This window comes from Ursus americanus, chromosome 6, assembly GCF_024610735.1.
Source record: "Ursus americanus isolate L20-20 chromosome 6, mUrsAme1.1.p, whole genome shotgun sequence".
Lineage (NCBI taxonomy): Eukaryota > Metazoa > Chordata > Mammalia > Carnivora > Ursidae > Ursus > Ursus americanus.
This window is the reverse complement of record NC_142132.1, coordinates 81,180,423-81,203,541: the sequence shown is the minus strand read 5'-3', so window position 1 is coordinate 81,203,541 and position 23,119 is coordinate 81,180,423. Positions and strand designations below refer to the sequence as shown.

The window sequence follows — 23,119 nt, the reverse complement described above, 5'->3', positions numbered from 1 at the left end:
TTGCTACTCTGATGGACATTTGGGATAATACCTGAGGAACATTTCTCCATTTAAATCATCCTTTTGTTAATGATATTTATTTATTTATTTATTTATTTATTTATTTATTTATTTATTTAAGAGAGAGAGAGAGCCAGGGAGAGGCAGAGGGAGAGGGAGGAGAGAATCTCAAGCAGACTCCCCACTGAGCGTGGCACCCAATGTGGGGTCTGATCTCACGACTCTGAGATCATGACCTGAGTGGAAATCAAGAGTCAGAAGCTTAACCGACTGCACCACCCAGGTGCCCCTGAATTGTCCTTTCATTATTGCACCAAAATAAGCTGTCAAGTATTCAACAGTACTGCACCATGTTTCTATGTTTCCAAGTTTATTTCCTAACATAAATACAGGGACTTTTCCACATTTCAGAGTGTAAAAATTCATCAGGATAAATGGCTTTGTAAACATACTGTGCAGGGCAGATCACCTTGATGGTCAGCAAAACGCTATTACAAGATTTATTTTAAAATTATAAACTGTTGAAGATAATGCTACACACTCTTCAGGCCTAATAGTCATTTCACAAATGTAGGTTCATCAAAAGGACTGATTTAATATTTATTAACATGATCATTGAGAACTAGTGACCATGATGACAATCTGGCGATGTTCAAAATCAAATCCTTGATATATCTGCCAACCACACCAAACCTGATTGTAGTCCTATTGTTTTTACTTCTGTTAATAGGACCATTACCCTTCTAGATATCCAAGCTTTAAACCTCAAAATTGTGTTTAAATTCCTCTCTCCCTTATCCCTTCAAAATCTGGTTGGTCACAAAGCCCTATAGATTAAAATATACTACTTCTAAGATATCTGTGATTCAATACATATATATACAGACACATATACATATATGTTGTATATATATTCTGTGTGTGTGTATATAACTATATATCTATATCTATATATAGATATATATTTGCCATCTCACTAGTTTAAATCCTTATTACCTTATCTGGACTATTCCAATAACTTCTAAATTGCCTTATTGCCTTCAGGCTCTCTCTGCTCAAGCCAAACCACACAGTGTTGTCATAGGAACTTTACTCCCTTTGCTCCCTGATCAAACACTTTCAACAGACTCCCCTTCGCCTACAAGATAACTCATTAGCATTACATACCAGACTCTCCAGATACTGTTTTCTTTTTTTTTTTTCAAATACTGTTTTCAAACTGTCTTTCACTAAACCTTTTCACTCAGTGACTGTGTATTCCTCCCAAATAGGACCTCACCGTGGTCTAACAATCATCAGGTGCATTTTGAGAATATTTTTGTTTACATGATGCATATCAATAGGTAGTGATAATGCTTCCCTCTTGAAGGGCTATAAAATTTGCTTCTAAATATTGTTGCATTTTCTAGCGTGCATGACACACACACACTCACACACACATAACTTTATGTTATGTTCTCCATAATAGCATTTTTCCCCATAATATCATTTTAAAGCTTTGTTCATAGGATCTAATTGGAAGGCACAGGGATGACTATAAGGGAAGATAGAGGCCTGGAGAGGACTAACAATAGCAAGCTCTTAGCACACCCACCCACTACTTCAATCCAATAGCTAGGATTTTAGTTTTTTATTTAATGAAGTATCATATGGTATTCAATTTTATTTTTTAAGTAGATTTATTTATTTATTTATTATTTTTTTATTTGAGAGAGAGATAGAGAGTGCAAGAGTGCAAACACAGGGTAGGGAGCAGAAGGAGAGGGAGAGAGAGAATCTTAAGCAAGCTCTGCGCTGGGCTTGGGCTTGATCTCAGGACCCTGAGATCATGACCTGAGGGGAAATTTAGAGTCCACTGCTTAACCGACTGAGGCATCTCCCTTTTTTAAGTAGTTTCTACTGCTTTTTTTTAAAAGTTTGGATTCTTGTTTCTAACTTTAAGAGATGTTCTACCCTGACCTCCTAAATATCCATATTGACAGGAGATCTAACACAGAAACTCGCAGGATTCTCCAGAATCAAACTTCATCTGGAAGGAGGTAGCTCTCCCAAGAGCTTCAAATCTAGCATCAAAGGAGATTATTAGACTGAGATCCCCACACTCCAAGCCTCTGACTGCCAGCCTACTTACTCTTTCCACCATTTTCTTCCCATTGTCATTTCCCCCCTTTCTCTTGCATTAACATTTTTGATTGCTAGCATGAAGTTCTGAAAGTTTCTTCTCCTAACCCTGGTTGTCTGGGCTAATCTAGGGAATGAACACAGAGTCATGGGTATCAAACTTGCCTTATGTAAAAATTCCAGAAAGAGTGGGATCTATTCTCCTGGCTGATTCCAACTGGGGCAGAATTTGTTCTAAGAGGCATGGTCCCAAGCTTCCTGATAATTATCCTGTCCATGCTTGGGTTTTTTGTTGTTGGTTTTCCTTGTTGGTGGTTTTTTTACCACAGTTTACTGTGTTTTCTCCTGATTCTTAAATGCTTCTCTACCATTACTTACTCAACCAATGACTGAAATCCAACCTACAAATGACAGCAGTCACGCCCAGCTAGTCGGAGATCACACTGGATGGAAGTGAGATTGCTATTTCAGAGGTCAGATTAGAGCAAGTTTTCCTGCTGACCAAGAGGACAGCCCATAAGAGACCTTGAAAGACTAAAAATTTCTACAGTGGCATTAGCATTACTTTGATCCCTGGAGCTTTCTCTTCCCACCATTTTTATAAATGACTTTAGCCTCTGCTACATTTCCTATTCCACCTTCTAGCTAAACCTAAACTGTCCAACCAGCACCTGCCAACTACTAGAGTAATTCCTCCCTTTTCCAAAAATCATTTTGACCCACTCTTCCTTACACTAGCTGAATTTCTGCTTATGCCTCTGGCTAAAGCTTCGTAAAAACCCCACCTTTCTTTCCCAAGGTAAAACACTACTTCAGAGTTCTCATGCCAGAGTATTACAAATAAAGGCTTATGTTTAATATGCCCTGGTTCATCTTCTTCCATATTACCTTGCTCGAATCAAATAAGAACTGGCAGAGCCCCAGCTCACACTCAGGTCTTCTGCCAACCAGCATACTTCTCTTAGTGACATGTGACACTAACTCACAATCGCAACTGTCATATCAACACAAAGAAGAGAGAGATTTTTTTCCTGGTGATATGTGAAGGGGCAAATGCTTAGGAAAATACAAAATCAAGCCTGATGCTCTGGACATGAACATGTAATGAGATATCCTTCTTGAAGGCGTGTATGCAACAAATACCGAGCAAGCTATGACAATTTCACAACAGCCTATCCTATTTACCTCATGAAGAAGGAACAGGATCCCTCACTGAAGTCCTTCATTTAAAAATTCTGCTTCTTTGCTTTTTCACATGTAGAGATCAGGAAGAACCTTGCCTTTAGTGTCCAAAATAAGCCAAAACAATGTTGACATTTCCTTTCTTCAAGGATCAACAATTTCTGCTTAAAGCAATGGAAGTACAGGTTAGAACACTCTTGAAGCTTGCTGGAATGGTCACTGGCTACTCTGAGTAGGAACTCAGGGGAAGCTGCTGTCTAGAGTTGACCCCTTCCCTATCACCCCCATCACAATCAAGGAATAAAAAATACCAACTGTAGAGCTCAGGAGGGTGAAGACAGTTAACATTTTCCACCCTCAGGAAAATTGCTAGAAGCAGGGCAGGGTAAACATGAGTGTAATGTAATAGGTGCTCTTTATATTAACTGATGTGCTGCTTTTAATGAAGAAAGACCTTTGACTGATTTTCTGGCTTTTGGTCCCCTTGTATTGTAATTAAAGAACCAAAGCACAGCACAGTTCAGAGAAGTAGGAAGTGCTAAATTCAGCAGACTACACAAGATGTGGTTAGAGAGAAGGCATATACAGAGATGAGAACAATGCGGAGCCTTGGCAGACTGTAAGGAATGGTTAAACAGGCAGTTTCTCACAGTTGGATAGAGGGTAACATCTCTGGAATGAGGAGACACCCAAAAGGATAAATACTATTGATCACCTCTGCTTGAAACTACGAATCAGTGAGCAGCTGTATTAGCTGTTATGCTACCCAGATCCCTTCCTCAGAACCAAGACGCTCATTCCCCTGTTGGTGAGTCCCTCTGTAGGTAAGATCTTCAGGCCAAAGGGAGCAGCCTTGATCGAGGATATAACTCTGTCCAGGAACACCCAGCATTCGTTGATTGGTGGTATAAGGACCAAATCTGGTCTCTGATTAGAGCAGTTCTGAAATTGCTGAGACCTTTGCTCTCATTTTATAATAGGTCAGCTTCTCCATCAGCCCAGTCCTATGTCCTTTACTGCCTTCCAGGTGTTAAAGCACCCACAGAATACTCCACAATAAACCTCCTACACACACTACTTCTTAGGAAAACTGGCCTAAGACAACAACTTTCCTAGCGACAAACTTCTCAAATGACCAGTTCCTTCATAGATGTTATAAAACCACCAGTAATAGAAACTTTGATTTTAAAAACAGAGACAACTGGATGAATGATCAGAATACATTTAACTCCAATGGAAAAATTTGTATCCTGAGCTTAATTTTCCTGATCTTACATGGGACACTCTGGGAGCCATAGTTCTATTTTTAGAGCTCACTGGTTTAGACAAATGTGCATAATTTGGATAGGTTTCAAAGGCAAGTCAAATGATTAAATAATGAGAATGAAATTAGTATAAAAAGTGCTAGGAATATTTAGGCTTTTGCAAGAAAGGGGAAAGGGCTCTCTTAAAAATAGCCTTCAAATAATGCCTATTTATTCAAGCGAGTTGAGGATAGCACGTCGTGAAGTCAAACTGGAGGGACAGACCAAGATGGGGATTACCATGGACCCGGATTTCCACACTGGCCTCTGGACGTGGCACCTGGTCTCCAGTCTTGACCCCTTACATTTCATTCTCTTTACAACATCCAGAGAAATCCACTAAAAAGCATCAAGACAAATCATGCCTTTCTTCCTCTCAAATCTGTCTTTTTGCTTCCCATCTCACCTAGAATAAAATTCTAGGTCCTTATCATGACTTAGAGATATTCAGGGATCAGGCCCTGGCTGTGTTTGTGGCCCATCTCCTGCCATCGGCCCTGCACTGGGATTCGTGGGGGCCTCCAACAGGCCAGCCACAGTTGGGCTCAGGGATCACTCCCTGGCTGTGCTGGTAGACCAGACGTTCTTCACACAGACGCCACACACCCACCACTCTGTCACTTGCCCCCCTGCTAAGTGGCTCCTAAGAAGGGATTTAAAGTAGGACTGCTACTTACACTTTATTCTCTTTCCCTGCTTTCCAATTCTTCAGAGAATGTATTAGTTCTCTAATAAGCTCAGAGCATTTTCTTCTCCATCTTCTAATATAGGTATTTATATATTTCTCTATAAATATCATTATAGATTACTGCATATATATTACTGCATATATATTTTTTAATTTAGACTAATTCATTACCAAAATGTAATCTTCCTAAGAGTAGAGTCCCCTACTCTCACTTAACTGCTGTATGACCAGTGTCTAGAAACATGCCATACATTTGGTAGATAATAAATAATTGGTAGCTGGATGAATGCATGAATGTGATTGCTATACTCTGTATCCTCACTGTTCCAGCCCCCATAAGTATCCAGTAGATAATTAACCCAAACTTTGTTTATTTACTCAAGTTGGGTGTGGGCCTGGTCTTTCCCACCTCCTCAACCTAGTACTATGGACAGCCACACAGCGGTCCTACACTGCCAGCCTCCTTTCTCTGTTTGCTAGAATAGAAGGAGGATTATTTATAAAAAATGGTCTAGTCCTAGTACCTTTTTGAGGGGTTTTGTACTAAGGGAGAGGTATTGGAAAATTTAAATCTACATCCAATCTATAGTTAGGAACACTTGATCATGTGCAGGCAGAGCAAAAGAGACCAACATGCTGAAACACCTTCACATTAAAACTACAGCTGCTGCTACAAACAGAGAAAGGAGGCTGGCAGTGTAGGGCCGCTGTGTGGCTATAATCTTGCATTATCTACTGGCCTGATGATGCATGTAATCAGTTTCCTCCCAAATAGTCCTAATTTACCTGTTGTTCCAGCATCCTGTTCCATTTAGTACTAATGGTTAGGGTACCATTGCTGCCCTTGGAAGCCACTTGGCTTACCGGCCAGCTGTTCCTTTACCAGCATGAAGTCTGCAGAATGTAAAAGCTTTCAGGACACCAATTAGGGGGTCAGTGGAAAAGTAAGAAATTATAGTTCAAATAGTTGTGAAATATATGTTTTTTTTAAAAGGCTGAGCCATCCTGCCATAAAATCTCCTTTTTTTTAAAGATTTATTTATTTTAGAGAGAGACAGAGTGTGCATGTATGTGGGGGGAGGGGCAGACAGAGAGAGAGAGAATCTCAATCAGACTTCCCTGCTGAGTGTGGAGACCGACATGGGGCTCGATCTCATGACGCTGAGATCATGACCTGAGCCGAAATCAAGAGTTGGATGCTTAATTGACTGAGCCAGCCTGGTGCCCCCAAAATTTCTAACTAATAAACTGAATGCTATTGCTACAGCACTTTTGGTATTTATCATAAGCTGTACATCTATAACTATTTTATTTATTCTGATGTTTGATAATATTTTATTTTTATTTTGTAATAATCTCTTTCAGAATAAATGGCTCAAAAGTCAAAAATTACATATAAAATGCAAGTAATATAAACTGAACACATGAACTATGGATTTTCATTTCTTAGAAAACTGAAATGGACAAACATTTCACAAAATGTTTATAATGTTTATGATTTTCTTACATGTTAGAGTGATATTGTTGTCAATTTTTTTTAAATAAATAAGACACAATCCTGTGGAAGGATACTCAACATCCACTTTAAAAGTTAGTAAAGTTAACACAACCACCCCAAAAATGGTGATTTAACACACAAAACTGAAGAAGATGCATGTTTTTGAGAGAGCGAGTACACATGTGTGGGGGGCTAAGGGGTTGCACAGGTGGAGAGAGAATCTTAAGCTGGTTTCTCACCGAGCATGGAGCCCAGCATCAGGCTCAATCTCTCGACCCTGAAGTCATGACCTGAGCTGAAATCAAGTCTGTTGCTTTACAAACTGAGCCACCCAGGCACCCCAGAAGATGCATTTACATATGAAACATGTAAGCCTGTGAAGCATGACTTTTCATTTAAATCAGATGGCTAATCTCTTAAATAAATTTTTCTCATATCAGTGAAGTATTGTGAAAAATTACAAAATGAATTGACACCTGTTAATGTGATGACTCCAGTAGTTTCATCAGATGCTTTAAATAGAAATCAGCTATTTCCAATAGCATTTTTTTCATTGAAATTAAAGAGTCAAAGTTAAGTGTTTAGAAATTCATTCTGACAAAGGTAAAACATGCGACTTTCTAATAAATGCTTTTGTGAACTTATTAAAAAGTTTAAAGATAAAACTGCTTGCTTTGTGGTGATAATAGAAATACAAATGTTCATGGACCATCGCACCATGGTGAACAGAAAGTTCTCACAAAATTAACAAACCTGGGTCACAGAAATGCTCTCGGATCTGTGGTGCATACATAAGTGCATCTAAATAAATTGTAATATTCCAATGACCTAGACAGAAGCCGTAGTGTCGAGTTGTAAAATATACATGATTTGAGTAAATAAACTATGAAGTTTTATAATAAAGTTGATGTTGAAAACAAACAAACAAAATCCTTCAGTGCCTTAGTATGCACCACACATGGGATTTTACAAATGTCTGAGTCTTTGGGGTACCTGATTGGCTCAGCTGGTTAAGCATCTGACTCTTGATTTTGGCTCAGGTCCTGATCTCAGGGTTGTGAGATCAAACCCCACATCTGCTGAGTGTGGAACCTGCTTAAGGGTCTCTGTCTCCCTCTCTTTCTGCCACTCCCCCCACTCTGTCTCCCACCCTCTCTAAAACATAGATAAATAAAAGAAAAAAGAAGGAAAAAAAAATAAATGTCTGAGCCTTTGAAGAATTATTTCTTAAATAGACCTAAGTGTACTACAATTGTATTGAACCTTTTTTTTTTTTTTTGGATAAATGGGTCCTCCGAACTTAGAGAACCTTTGTTTTTCTAACACCAATAAAAATATTCAAATTATTTAATAAATTTAGTACCAAAAGTCTTTGACACTTTTACTGAATTAGTTATTGAAAATAAAGTATATAGACATTCCCCAACTTATGATAGTTGGACTTAGGATATTTTGACTCTACAATGGTGTGAAAGTGATACGCATTCATAGAAACATTCTTCAAATTTTGAATTTTGATCTTTCCCCAGGTGTGACATGCAGTATGATACTCTCTCAGGATGCTGAGTGGCAGCAGCACCCAGGCAGCCACGCCATCACAAGGGTAAACAACCGATATATTTAACCATTGTGTACCCATACAACCATTTTGCTTTTCACTTCCAGCACAGTATTTAATGTTGTGTATCAGCTTTGTGTTTGATATTTTGCCCAACTGTAGACTAATGGAAGAGTTCTGAACATGTTTAAGGTAGGCTAGGCTAAGGTGTGATATTTAGTTAAAGTTAAGTGTATTAAATGCATTTCTGACTTACAATATTTTCAATTTATGGGTTTATCAGGACATAATACCACCGTTAAGTCAAGGAAGATCTACACAAACAAAGATACATCACAAGATCAAGAGACAAACGGAAAAAATTAAATAAAGAGCATCACCTGTTCATAAAATTTCATTTTTAAATAATATAATCCCTTTCTATAGAATCTTCTCTTGCAGGAGGAAATTTATCATGGAGTTTCTATTTTTAATAGGATAAGTGCATTTTTTTTTACTAGAATGGAATGAAATTAAAAAGGCCTATAATTTTGTAACTTAAACAATTTGAGAGGGTTTTTTTCCCTAATGAAACTATTTGGAAAAAGAAAAAGATTCTTAGTAGAGCCTAAAAGACAGTATCTGTGAAAATAGTGTAAAACAATGAAAATTTTCAATAAAAATATTCTCCAGTGAGCAATATTTTTTCTGAGTTTAGATTTATGTTACCCCTTTCAGGTAGGAGATCTTTCTCAATTACAGAGAAGAGTGGAAAATTTAGATTTATTAACCCACTAAATAAAATTTCAAGGAACACTTACTGCAATAGTGGAAGAGACTTGAAAATATTAAGACTACATTAAAAAAATACATTCACCATGCAAATAGTGATCCATTAATGAACTGGTTAATAAAAGTTATTTTACCTAAATCTAAGATTATTCTGCTTATTTATTTAAATGCTTAAATAATAAGCACAAAGGCTTTTTTCAATTTTATATTCATTGTACACAGATATTATCCTTATTTTTCAGAACTAATTTTATTTCTAAAAACTGTTTTAGGACAGGACTATTAAACTAGCCAACCAGTATATTATAACCTATTTGTCAGTCAATAAATATCAAAAATAAAATTAAAATTATACAATTTTTTTAAGAACACCTTTAACTCTCCAAGTGTCCCAGTGTCTATAACAGCTTGTATGGTAACCTTGCCTATGACTAATATCTTTCTTATTATTCACCCAAAAGAACAGGAATCCAAAGTGACAGATTCAAAAATGTTCACAGCTCTATTATGAGGTTAAAATTTTAAAAAATCCAATTGTTCAAATAGTGTGATATACAGAAAAGTCTTGAAGAGAATAAATCCTAAGAGTTCCCATCACAACGAGAAATTTTTTTTCCTTTTTTTTTTCTTCTTTCTTTCTTTCAAGTTGTATCCATATGAGATGACGGATGTTGGCTGAACTTACTGTGGTAATCACCTCACAACATATGTAAGTTAAACCATCACACTGTATGCCTTAAATTTATACAGTAATTTTGTCAATTATTTCTCAATAAAATTGGGGGAAAATCCAATTGCTCAAAACTGGAAGGATGAATAAATATAGTTTGCTCAAAACTGGAAGGATGAATAAATATAGTTTGTTATAGATTACTATATTACTAATGAAAATGAAAAAATGCAACAACACAGATGAATCATACCAACATAAAACTAAGGAAAAGGAGACATACATAAGGGGATACATACTCTATGAGTATACTCACAAAACTTCAAAAACAGATTAACATTATTAGTCAGATATTCACAGGAGACAAAACGATAAAGAAATTTCAAGAGTGTTATTATTTATAAAGAGAAGAAAGAATCAAGGTTTTAGGGGTTCTGGAAATATTCTATTTCTTGACCTTGATGGAGTTTAGACAAATGTCTCCTTTATAACAATTCATAAAGCCTACATTTGGATTTCATTTGTTTTACTGTATATGTGTCAAATTTTCATTTTAAGGAATACCAATGAACATTCTGAAAAATATTTTGAAAATTTTTATTCTAAAAGCCTCCTTTTTCATTTGCCAGAATCATTGATACTTTTGAAATATAAAGTTGTTACAAATTTTAAAATATATTTATATCAAGGTGATTTTCCTAATCTCAGTGAGCATGTGTGTGTATGTATGAGTCGTGCTCATGTGTATGTTTCTGTGTGTATATATGTGCACCTCTGCGTGTGTTTGTCTGCGTGAGTGCACGTGTGTGTGTGTGTGTGTGTGTGTGTGTGTGTGTGTGTCTACATATGCATTTGCCTGTGAGAGTGGTTTGTATGCTTTGGGGTAAGGTAAGGATACAGTTTTTGGCATGGGAAAATATGATGATCACAGAAAAATTAAGATGAACTGGGAATCTGAAAATGAAAACTCCAAAACAGAAAGAGAAGTTCAAGTAAAGAAAATAAAAGAAATAAGTATATTGTTTTCATCAACTTTGGTGTTTTAAAATACATGCTTTAATATTAGCTTATTCCCAGATTTTTGTTTTCTCAGTGTGTAGTTCATGCAACTATAATGACTTTGTGAAAATAGAGCCCTTAGCTAGGAGAGGAAGAGCTCCACCTGCTATTCTCAGATTACTCTCATTTCATACTTCTTTTCACTACCTCCTTATGAGTATTATGCCCAAACAAAAACAAGAAACACCTGCTATATTATACACAACTTTCAATCAATTCATCAGTAGCTTTAGCATAAAAAAAGAGAAATCAAGCAAATTATTAGTCTGTTTGGGAACTGTAAGAACAGATTTAAAGGATGTGAATATTTTCATTTCAAAGTAATTCGGTTTCTTCACCTTTTGTAATTATGGAACACAAAATTCTTTTTGCCTTGGCACTTACAATCTTTATCATTGCTTTTTATAATATGTATTGAAAAAGTCTCTAAATATTAGGCACCACCAAATACAAAGACACGCACACACACCCCAATCCCACATATGCAGATAACATGACCCAGCATTTTCCAAGAGATTCAAGTTTCATTATAATCATTCTGCCATTCTCTCAAATTCTGAATTCACTTCTTTAATCCTCTCAGCCTTTAATTTGGTACTTTGATTCTCAGGTAGCAACATTCACTTAAATTAAACAAAGATTTATTGATTGGCTGTTACATAATATATTGGATAAGTGCACTAACTCTGAAGCTTACAGATCTGGCTTTGAATAGTATCAAATGATAATTAACTATATTTTGGGGGCACATTAGTTAACCTGCATTATTTCCTCTTCCTCACCAGTAAAATGGTCATAATATCCTGAGATAAAACTTTAGTAATGTAGAAGTTAGCTAACAAAATCAAGAAAAATGAAGTCATTATTAGAAAGGTAGACAAATAAGATTATTGAGTAATTGTCAATTCCCCAGCTTTATCTAGTAATGCAAATATTTGGTGAACACTTTTTTTTGTTGCTTGGTTTCACCTTAAATGAATGGAATGCAAATCAAAATATTTCTAGTGTTATATAAAATTTTGTGTATCTATTCTAAAAGTTGAAAAAATAAGGGGCGCCTGGGTGGCACAGCGGTTAATCGTCTGCCTTTGGCTCAGGGCGTGATCCCGGCATTACGGGATCGAGTCCCACATCAGGCTCTTCCGCTATGAGCCTGCTTCTTCCTCTCCCACTCCCCCTGCTTGTGTTCCCTCTCTCGCTGGCTGTCTTTCTCTGTCGAATAAATAAAATCTTTAAAAATAAATAAATAAAAGTTGAAAAAATAATAAATAATTGAACTTTATCACCAAAACAAGTCATTTGTATTGCATTTTTGCATAATCAAATGCATACACAAGTGCCAACCATTTGCCAATATTAGTAAATACAATATAGCAAATAACCTCACTGGTCCTCATCACCCTCCTGGTTGGAAAGCCTAGGGAAAACATACAACCCATTTTCATTCTATAGGATTGGCTGAGGGAAGGAAGGAAGGAAGGAAGGAAGGAAGGAAGGAAGGAAGGAAGGAAGAAAGAAAGAAAGAAAGAAAGAAAGAAAGAAAGAAAGAAAGAAAGAAAGAAAGAAAAGAAAGAACTAAATGTCCTCATTTACCATCATTAAATATTACTTTTTTAATTTTTAAAATATTTGGAGGTTCATTTTCAAATTACATAGTATGATCTCTCCACAGGGTAGTAAAGTTAAAATAAAATAATTGTTTGGCTGTGAATTATATTACCATGTTCAAGGTATATTTTGATTTTGAAAATGTCTGACCCGATCCTTCTAGTCATATAGGTATTTACTATAATAGTCTAAGTTATTAGTACTTCTATTCCCTTGTACAACACAATAGATCCATAAAATGGTGCAAGTTTGGGTAGCAGATGAAGGAAGCTCAATGGAAGGCTATAAGCAACCAAATGGATGAACACCATGATGAACAGAGCAGTGCTGGGAGCAAAGAGATAACTTTTCTTTCTTTCTTTTTTTCTTTCTTTTCTTCTTCTTCTTCTTCTTCTTCTTCTTCTTCTTCTTCTTCTTCTTCTTCTTTTTGTTTTGTTTTTTTTTGTTGTTTTTTTTGTTTGTTTGTTTGTTTGTTTTTGGAATCAGATAACTTTTTACTTCCCCGTATCTATGAGAACAAGTCCAGCTAATTCCCTCAGGTTGGTGGTTTTCTCTGTGAAATAGAAGGGAGAAATAAAGTGGCAGTAGTATGGTCTGCTTTTTAATTTGAAGAGTGAATTTGCTACATTCAGAGCAATTATGGGTTTAATGCTCAGGACTGTGAACACTGAGATCCCAGTGCAGATACAAATTAATGTCTTCTCACAGGCTGGGGCATGGCTAATGGACAGACTTGGCCTGAGGGCCTGGGAGCTACGAATGCACATGTATTAATGGAAGGAGAGAGCAAGTGTGAGGCAATATGGAATCCAGTGTTCTGACCTTATACTTGAAAAAAAAAGAAGCTACGGGAGTGGCAGTAATTCTGGTGGAGTCATGGCAAAAGAGTACTTTGAGTGACCCTATTGTTCCTGCATGATCCATAGAACGAACCTCTAACCTCAGTCCACAGGGGGTATGACAAGCAAGGAAGCAGTCAGATGTGGCTGGTGTCTAATCCCTTGAACTGGATGGGTCCTGGATCATCTATCAAACAAAGACTTGTCTATCCCACTGAAAAAAAATATCAGCCTTCAGGGAATTAGCCAGGACTTGCTGTCACTGATGTATGGAGGTGAAAAGTTGTCTGTTTTCTCTCCAATATTGGTTGGTTCACAGTTCTCATTCATTCATTCAACAAATATATATTTAGAAATGGCTATACCAGGCTTTGATTTAGGTATTCAATTGCAGGTGAAACAGACATATTCTCTGTTAGAGCTTACTATCTAAAGGCAGAGAGAAATAACATAGAGTAAACAATCAAACACAAATATGAAATGATGATCCGAGAATGATGCTATGGTATAATCAGACATTTTAACAATATGAATTCTTCCAATTCATGAGCGTGGTATCTTTCCATTTTCTGTGTCATCTTCAATTTCTTTCACCAATGTCTATGGTTACAGGGTACAGGTCCTTCAACACTTTACTTAAATTTATTCCTAAGTATCTTATTCTTTTTGGTGCATTTGTAAAAGGGGTTGTTTATTTAATTTCTCTTTCTGCTAGGTCCTTATTAGTGATAGAAATGCGTCTGATTTCTGTATATTAATTTTGTATCCTGCAACTTTACTGAATTCATTGGTTAGTTCTAATAGTTTTTTGGTTGAGTGAAAATAAGTTTTACCTTGAATGTTATTAATTTTTCAAAACTTCTCTTAATTTTTTATGCTTCTTTATTTGATTTAGAGAATCCCTCACAAGCCCAAGGTTAATTTTCTGTTAAAATTTTTAAATTTTGTTTTTCATTTGTCTTTAACCTATCTGGAATTTATTTCTGTGTATTGTAGGAAATAAAGATCCCATTAATTCTTTCAAAGTCCTATTCCTGAACAGTCTGCCCAGTCACTACTGATCTGCAATACCATCTCATTCATATACACCCATGAATCTGATCTTGGGTTCTTTCCTCTGTTTTGTTTTTGTTTTTGATTTTTTGAGAGAGAGAGAGAGACAGGTGGAAGAGGGGTAGAAGGGGAAGGGGAAGGGAAAGAGAATCTCAAGCAGGCTCAAAAATGGAATCTGATGCTGGGCTGAATCTCATGACCCTGAGATTATAACCTGAAATCAAGAGTAGGACACTTAACCGACTGAACCACCCAGATGTCCCTGTTTCATTTTTTCACTTTTCCTATCATTTAACCAAAAGAACACACCACTAGTTACTACAAATATATATATTTGTGTATATATACACACACACCAAGTACAAATGTTCCTCCTATTCACTCTTACATGTACATTTTAGAATCAGCTTTTCAAATTGAAAATAAACATTATTGGCATTCTCATTGGAATTATACAAAATAGATCTAATGCTTTCAGAAAAATTGACAATGTATGACATTTAATGAGCATTTTATATCTTTCTAGTCAATTTCAATCTTATTTAACATCTTTCATTAAAGTTTTCCTGTTTTCTCTGTAAAAGTTTACATAAATTTGTCATATATATTCATAGGTCATTATTGTTGTTGTTTTGCAAAATAGATTTTGTTTTGTTGAGGAATGTTCACATACTTTTAATAGCATTCAGACGTAATCTTTGGTAATTTATTTTTTATTTAACTTAATTAATTTATTTATTTGAAAGTGAGAAAGAGCATGAGCAGCGGGAGCAGCAGGGGGAGAAGCAGACTCCCCACTGAGCAGGGAGCTCAATGTGGGGCTCGATCCCAGGACCCTGAGATCATGACCTGAACTAAAGGCAGATGCTTAACTGAGCCACACAGGCACCCCAATCTTTGGTACTTTAGTATTCTATTGTCATTGCTATGCTAGGTAAAATTTTTCTTTGTATAACATTAGGAGAAATGAATTTCATTATCTAATCCTGCTCTTACTTTCAGTAAATTTGCTATTTTATTCATGTAAGTAATTTCTAAGTCTTGCAGGATTTCTCTTGGAAGTGTTCTCACATCTTACTCTTCCTCCTGTCTGTCCAGCTTGCACACAATAGCACTTTCCTACCCCAGCCCCCCATCACATCAAGCCTGAACTTCCAGAGTCGCTCCTCAAGTCAATCCATTGTCTAAGCTCCACCAAGCCCCAAATAGCTTATAATCTCTTGATGAATGAAATGGGTCATTTTCCCTAATAAAAATGTTTAATGGCTAAAATTCTTACCCTACTAGATTCTCCCTGCCTCTCATTTAACTTCCTCTAGAAGGACTTCTGTAATGTATACTTACAATCTGCTTTTCCATCTTGGTATCCTTCTCTCCCCTCAAACCAGCAGGCATCTTTGCCACCTCTCTCCCCTTATTCCAACATGCCACGTTCGCTCATATCTCTGAAAGCTTCTGTCATATTGGTCCCTGTCTTCCAATGTTTTCCACACTTCTCACATAAAAAACAATATTCTCACCTTTGACATCCAAGTTAAGCCCCACTTTGATTTTAGGTTTTCTCTTGTTACTCAACCCACATTCATAACTCACGATCCTGAATTCTTTAGTAATTATTCTTTGCACATGCATGTTGTTAGAATACCATATAATGTGCCGTTTTCCCATTTTTATATTTCATCTGTCAGCAATAATGGATCGAGTTTATAATATGGTCAGACACTGTTTCTGCAACCAAAACTCTTTGATATATTTCAAATGGGACTTTTTGCATCCTCAAAAGGAAATGCGTTAACCTGAAAGTAATAACTCCTCAATCAATATTTAATTAATTTCCCTTATTTACTCTTCAATTCCTGTAACAGAACAATTGTGCACACATTCAACATTGAATGTACAAAGTTATGCACATTATGTACCTCTCCTGAAGGTAAAGTGTGTAGTATTTTTTCTCTTTCTAACTTAGGAAGTTTTTATACAAAAGATGGGGTTTCTATGAAAAAAATCCATATATAGTGTCATGAAAATGCCAGAATCTTAATTTAGTTTTTGTCTGATTTGCCTAATTTTTATTATTATAGTTTGGCTTATTCCAAATCAACTTAACGAATAAGAATTCGGAATAAATTTAGAATAAAGCAACAGCACTTTAGTGTTAACATTAAGTGGGCTCTGTTAACACTTCATTATAAGTATATATTATTTATTTCTCTCTCATAAGCCTATCATTAATGAGTATAAATGATGATCCAACTCCTCATTTATAAAAGAGGATATTTTCCTATGGTTATCACTAGCCATTTACAAGGTACAATTCTACAGTCCACCTATTTACTTAGAAGTCAATTAATTTGCTTCCAACCACCTCTTTTAAAGACTGCAGTATTTCTAACTTCATCTACAGTTTAATCTGTTTGAACTTTGAGTTGTGAAAAGCTGTCATGAGTGAAGCCATTTTAAAATGGAGCTGGAGGAGCGACTGCAGAGAAACTGCCTTACCCACCTGTGTTTGAGCTGGGCTCAAACCTTGGGACTGGGCAAATGGCAACTGTTGTGAGCAATTACTTGAGGAGTCAGAAGGAGCATGAACATTTTGGTCACAAGACTGATAGACGTGGGGTTTCTATAGGTATGGGGTTTCTGAAGATAAAATCAGTCGTCAGTTGATGTCTAACCAAGTTACCGTGTTAAAACCCAGAGAAAAACTTTTTTTTTCTTTTCTTCAACTTATGTAATTAATCCCCTTCCTTTTCCTCATAAAAAACCCTTGCCTTCACCCTAGAAGCAGGAACACTATTCGGGTAACCACCTGAATCGGTGCAATGCTTTAACCCCAAATAAACACTCATTTGCCTCTCATTGTGGCTCTTTATCTCCAGGGTGACAAAATAAAGACAGGACGCAGCCATTAATGATGCAACACTTTGAATAAACTCCCATTTAGGGAAACAGATTTTGTAAATCTAAATACAGAAGTTTGTAATTTAATTGAATGGCAAGTATTTTTAAAGATTTATTTATTTATTTGAGAGAGAGAGCAAGGGGGAGGGGGGAATAGGGCAGAGGGAGACAGAACGAATCCGAAGCAGACTCCGTGCTGAGTGCAGAGCCCAATGCCGGGCTCAATCCCAGGACTCTGAGATAATGACCTGAGCTGAAACTGAGTCGGATGCTTAACTGACTGAGCCATGCAGGCGACCCTTGAATGACAAGTATTTGAACCGATAAAGGAAAAATAATCCATTTCTCCTGTCCATTTTATTTCAGGGAAGTAGTAGACGCTAAAAAAATTGGAAGTATGTTTCCAATTATAAGTCCTATTATTCTGGGAATACGGATATAGATAACTAATTAAGCTCTACATAAATACCCTTATGAGTAGCGAAAACATAAAGTCTCAGTTTTTACTCTCTTAATAGCTTCTTATAATCTAATCTTATTTTCTTCCAGAATGTATTGACTATGATATTTCATCATGTTTGTTTATCAATGATATAATTTCTTTTACTATTATGGATAGTAAATATTTCCTGCCATTTTCCTCCCACCCTTCAAAAAATATGCCATCTAAAAAAGAAATAAAAGGGCCACACACACAGGCGTGTGTGGCTCAGTTGGTTAAGCATCTGCCTTCAACTCAGGTCATGATCTCAGAGTCCTGGATTGAGCCCCACGTGGGGCTGCCTGCTCAGTAGGAGCCTGCTTCTCCTTCACTCTCTGCCCCTCTTCCCCACTTGTGCTCTCTCTCACTCGCTGTCTCTGAAATTAAAAAAAATCTTAAAAAAAAAACTGCAATAAACCACCTCTGAGAAATTCTGACAAAAACAAAGTTCAAACAATGCTTAACTAAAAGTCTTATCCGAGCTTTCTGCCTGTGGACGCTGCCGTGTAAGCATCCCTAAAGTCTCCCTTCCCGCCACTGTCGATCTAAGTTAGAGTCTCCTAAAGAGCCTGAACAGCTGCAGAAGCTCTTCATCGGAAGTCTGAGCTTTGAAGAAACTCAGGAGGAGCCATTATGAGCCATGGGGAACATTTATGGACTGTGTGGTAGTGACAGATCCAAACATCAAGGCCCCAGACGTTCTGGGTTTGTCAGGTGTGCCACTGTGGAGGAGGTGGATGCCGCCATGAATGCGAGGCCACACAAGGTGGATGGAAGCGTTGTGGAACCAAAGAGCACTGTCTCAAGAGAAGATTTCTGAAAGACTTGGTAACCACTTAAATGAGAAAAGGATTTTTGTTGGTGGCATTGAAGAAGACACTGAAGAACATTATTCCGAACAGTATGGGAAAATTGAAGTGATTGAAATCATGACCCACTGAGGCAGTGGCAAGAAGAGAGGATTTGCTTCTGTAACATTTGATGACCATGACTCCGTAGACAAGATTGTCATTCAAAAATCACATACTGTGGGGGCGCCTGGGTGGCACAGCGGTTAAGCGTCTGCCTTCGGCTCAGGGCGTGATCCCGGCGTTATGGGATTGAGCCCCACATCAGGCTCCTCTGCTATGAGCCTGCTTCTTCCTCTCCCACTCCCCCTGCTTGTGTTCCCTCTCTCGCTGGCTGTCTCTATCTCTGTCAAATAAATAAATAAAATCTTTTAAAAAAAAATCACATACTGTGAAAGGCCCCAACTGTAAAATAAGGAAAGCCCCATTTAAGCAAGAGATGGCAAGTGCTTCATCCAGCCAAAGAGGTCAAAATGCTTCTGTAAATGTTGGTGGTGGTCATGGATGTGATTTTGGTGGGAATGACACCTTTGGTTGTGGAGGAGACTTCAGTGGGCAAGGTGGCTTTGGTGGCAGTTAGTGTGGCAGTGGATATGGTGGCCATGAGGATGGCTATAACAGATTTGATAATGAAGGAAGCAATTTTAGAAGTGGAGGAAGCTATAATGACTTTGGCAATGACAACAGTCAATCTTCAAATTTTGGACCCATGAAAGGAGGGAATTTTGGAGGCAGAAGCTCTGGCCGCTATGGTGGTGGAGGCAAACACCTTGCAAAGCCATGAAACCAAGGCAGCTATGGTGGTTCCTGCAGCAGCAGTAGCTATGACAATAGTAGAAGGTTTTAATTACTGCTGGGAAACAGAGCTTAGCATGAGAGGAGAGCCAAAGAAGTGACAAGAAAGCTACAGGTTACAACAGATTTGTGAACTCAGCCAAGCACAGTGGTGGCAGCACTGAGCTGCTACAAAGAAGACATATTTTAGACAATACCCGTATGTATGGGCAAAAAACTCAAGGAGTGTATTTGTGACTAATTGTATAAAAGCTTACTTTAGTTTCTGGTCTGTGGAAAATTTAAATCATTCTAACAAAGGGTTTTAATGCAGATTTTTTTCTGCATCCATATCATTGATTGCTAAATGTAATAGTCTGATCATGATGCTGGATAAATTGTGTTTAAATAAGTAAATAAATAAATAAAAGTTCTATCAGAGATTTTAATATTTTAATATGCCATATGAAATTTTAGGAAGGATGATACTCTGTACAGGATTTCGTAAAAATCTGTAACCATGGAACTGAAGGACAGAAAATTCTTCCACCTCAGATATGGTTCTTTGGCATGTTGATTATTTTAAGCTTTTTTTTTTTTTTAAGATTTATGCATTTATTTTAGAGAGAGAGAGACAGCATGAGTAGGACAGGCAGAGAGACAGGGAGAGAGAGACTCTCAAGCAGATTCCATAGTGAGCATGGAGCCTGACACAGGGTTTGATCCCAAGACTCTGAAATCCTGACCTGAGCTGAAACCAAGTATCAGACACTTAACCAACTGCACCACCTAAGTGCCCCTGGTTTGGTTTTGTTTTGTTTTGTTTTGTTTTGTTTCTTAAGTTAGCTCTACACCCAGTGTGGGGCTTGAACTCATGACCCTGAGATCGAGAGTTGCATCTTCTATCAACTAAGCCAGCCAAGCACCCCTTAAGATGGTTATTTTTAAGAAACAGCAGACACAAGAGAAGCTCTGAAAACTGAGTAGAAGTTACTCCTTTGTGAGAAACATTTACATTTATAATAGAAATCTCCATTTCTAAGGATGTCTCCCTTACTATATCTGGAAGGCAGAATGGCCCAATCTCTAGAAATTTATCACTGGAGAAGGTAATGAGTGAAATCTGGGTAACAACCTTATCTTTGTTGACTGTGCTTTTCCTGGCAACCTCCCATAAAGAACACCCCATCTCCAATACCTTCTTTTGTCTTTAGCTGAAGAGGGTATTTAAGGTGATGGGTTCAGTCATTTTTAGGTGTTACTCAGTTTTTGGGTCTTTCCCATGTATACATATTATTACACTTTTGTTTGTTTTCCTCTTGTTGATCTGCCTCATGCAAATTTAATTATTAGATAAGCCAAAGAACTTAGAAAGGTAGAAGGATTTTTTTTTCCCCAACAGAACTGTTCCTTTTTCAACTTCACCATAGGATTGAAGACATTTTGAAAAATCTTGTTATAGTGGAAACATTGTGGGTTTTTGGATTCCTGGAAACTACATTTAAATCCCAATCCCTTCCAGCTCTGCCTCTGTTAATTAAATATTTGAGCTTTGATATCATCATATGTAAGCAAGAAATATTACTGACCTAATGAGCCATTGTATAAATGCAATAAGCTAATTCAGATAACTCATTTCAACATTTACTTAGGTCCTAGGCAAAGACCAGCAATTGGATAGAAGCTAGAGATAAAGAGATAATTAAGACATAACCTCTAACCTCAAGGAGTTCACAATTTTCAAACTTACTGGCCATTTGTTACTATGGGAATTCCCTCTGGCCACATTCTTCTTATTTTCTACATTCTTCTCTGTATCTTTCAGTCACTCTTTCGTGGCTGCCAGCTCCAAACTATCACATTCCTAAATCAGAGCTTTAAGCTCTCTATTTCCCCAAACTTTCCTCGAATATCTAAAGCCCCAAAATGGAAAACAAAAGCCCATATATTCTGGATATCTATCCTTACAAATACAAAGGATGGAAAAATATTTGAAATCAAAAATTTTTCTTGAACAGACTTCAGATTGGATTCATAACAATTATCTCATCCAGTCTTGACATAGGTAGAGTGAAGCAATGTCACCGTATTTTCTTGAAGGTTCTGAGATCATCTGGAGGTGTTTGTCAGTATTATTTTGTCCATCTTCACTTAGTCCTATTTAAAATAAAAGCTTTTTCAAAAAAATAAAATAAAAATAAAAGCTTTTTCAGCCAAATAATATATATACAAAGAGTAGATCTTTTATCTTTAAGAATCAGCAGCTGTTCTGATGAATATAGCAGTGCATTCAAATGTGGAAAGAAAAAATAGATATAAAACTGCAAATTCACAAAAAGAACATATTCATATGAATATTAAATGTTTCTTTTTTAAAGATTTTATTTACTTATTTACTTATTTATTTATTTAAAGAGCACATGAGTTAGGGGAGGGACAGAGGAAGAAGGAGAGAGAGAATCTCATGCAGACTCTGCACTGAGAGAAGAGCCCGACACCAGGCTTGGGGCTCGATCTCAAGGCCCTGAGCTGAAATCAAGAGTTGGATGCTTAACCAACTGAGCCACACAGGTGCCCCAAATATTAAATGTTTCTTAAGTAATAGATGAGTTAAGAAAAATAACTTACTCCAATTCAAAATAAATATTTGAATAACTAGTATATCAAAGCAATAAAGGCAGTTGCAAAAAAATTTTAAGAAGGGAAAACCTCAACATTAAAATAATTTACATTTTATACTAATGACAATTAAGCATTTTTTGAACCACTGCTATGTGTTTAGCATTGTTATAGGTCTTTTTGTTTTTGTTTTGCTTTGGATGTGAAGGAAAAGATCAGAAGCTGAAGCTTCTGATTAGAATTTGCAGGAAGGAAAAAAGTATCTTGTAATTTTGGGCAGGCAATCCTTACTTCTACCTGTTAGATAGTAATAATCATAGAACCCATGAGATATATTTCCTCAGGGAAAAATTCATTCAGGTAGTCTGTAAGTTTGGGTTGATTTTTGTTTTCAAAGCCGGTTACTGTAATTGACCATATTAGAGGCAAATCTAATTTTTTTAGATTATGTTTTGCCAAAAAAAAATAAAATAAGGTAAAATGAAACACACCAAATAAGGAGTAACAAAGTTAAATTTTTAAATCTGGTCTGAGTTGGCTCAAAAATATTTCCAACAGTGTTTCCTTCTACTCCATAGCCTGTTCGAATTTGGATAGTAGAATAAGCTTTGGACACCCATGTTTTTATCCCAATCCATAAAAATCCAGAAATGAGAATATACAGAAGAATAAAGATTGTAAGGGCAAAATTGGTTTCTTGAATCAACTAAGGATTTAGAAAATAAGGGTGTTTTTTTTTTTACATTTCATGAATAATTTTATTCCCAACTTTATAAAAATGTTGTAACATCATCTTGTCTTATCTTCTAATTTTTCACCTTGCAAAAGGAAAATATTGCTACTCACTTCTTTCTATGGAAATAATATATAGAAGGAAAACCTCTCCTTCACCCTATTAACTGTAATGACCAGGGCCTAAGAATTAAATTGACAAAAGACAGATTAACAGGAGAAAGGGCATACACATTTCATTGATGTTAATATTCTTTCATTCATGGGAATTTCACAGAAAAGAAGTGAAAATCCAAAGAGATGGTTAGACCTGAGAGTTTATATACCATTTTAACAAAGGGTGGTATATTCTGGAGAAGTAACTAGATAAGAGAAAAGGGGTTTGGGGCTCCTAAGGACAATAAAGTGTGGGG

The 23,119-nt window shown here is 36.6% G+C and overlaps 1 pseudogene; it reads left to right on the top strand.

Annotated features, from left to right (window-relative positions):
• Positions 1 to 19,477, top strand: part of LOC123795505 (heterogeneous nuclear ribonucleoprotein A1-like) — a 116,655-nt pseudogene extending 97,178 nt beyond the window's left edge.
• The last annotated feature ends 3,642 nt before the right edge of the window (positions 19,478 to 23,119 follow it).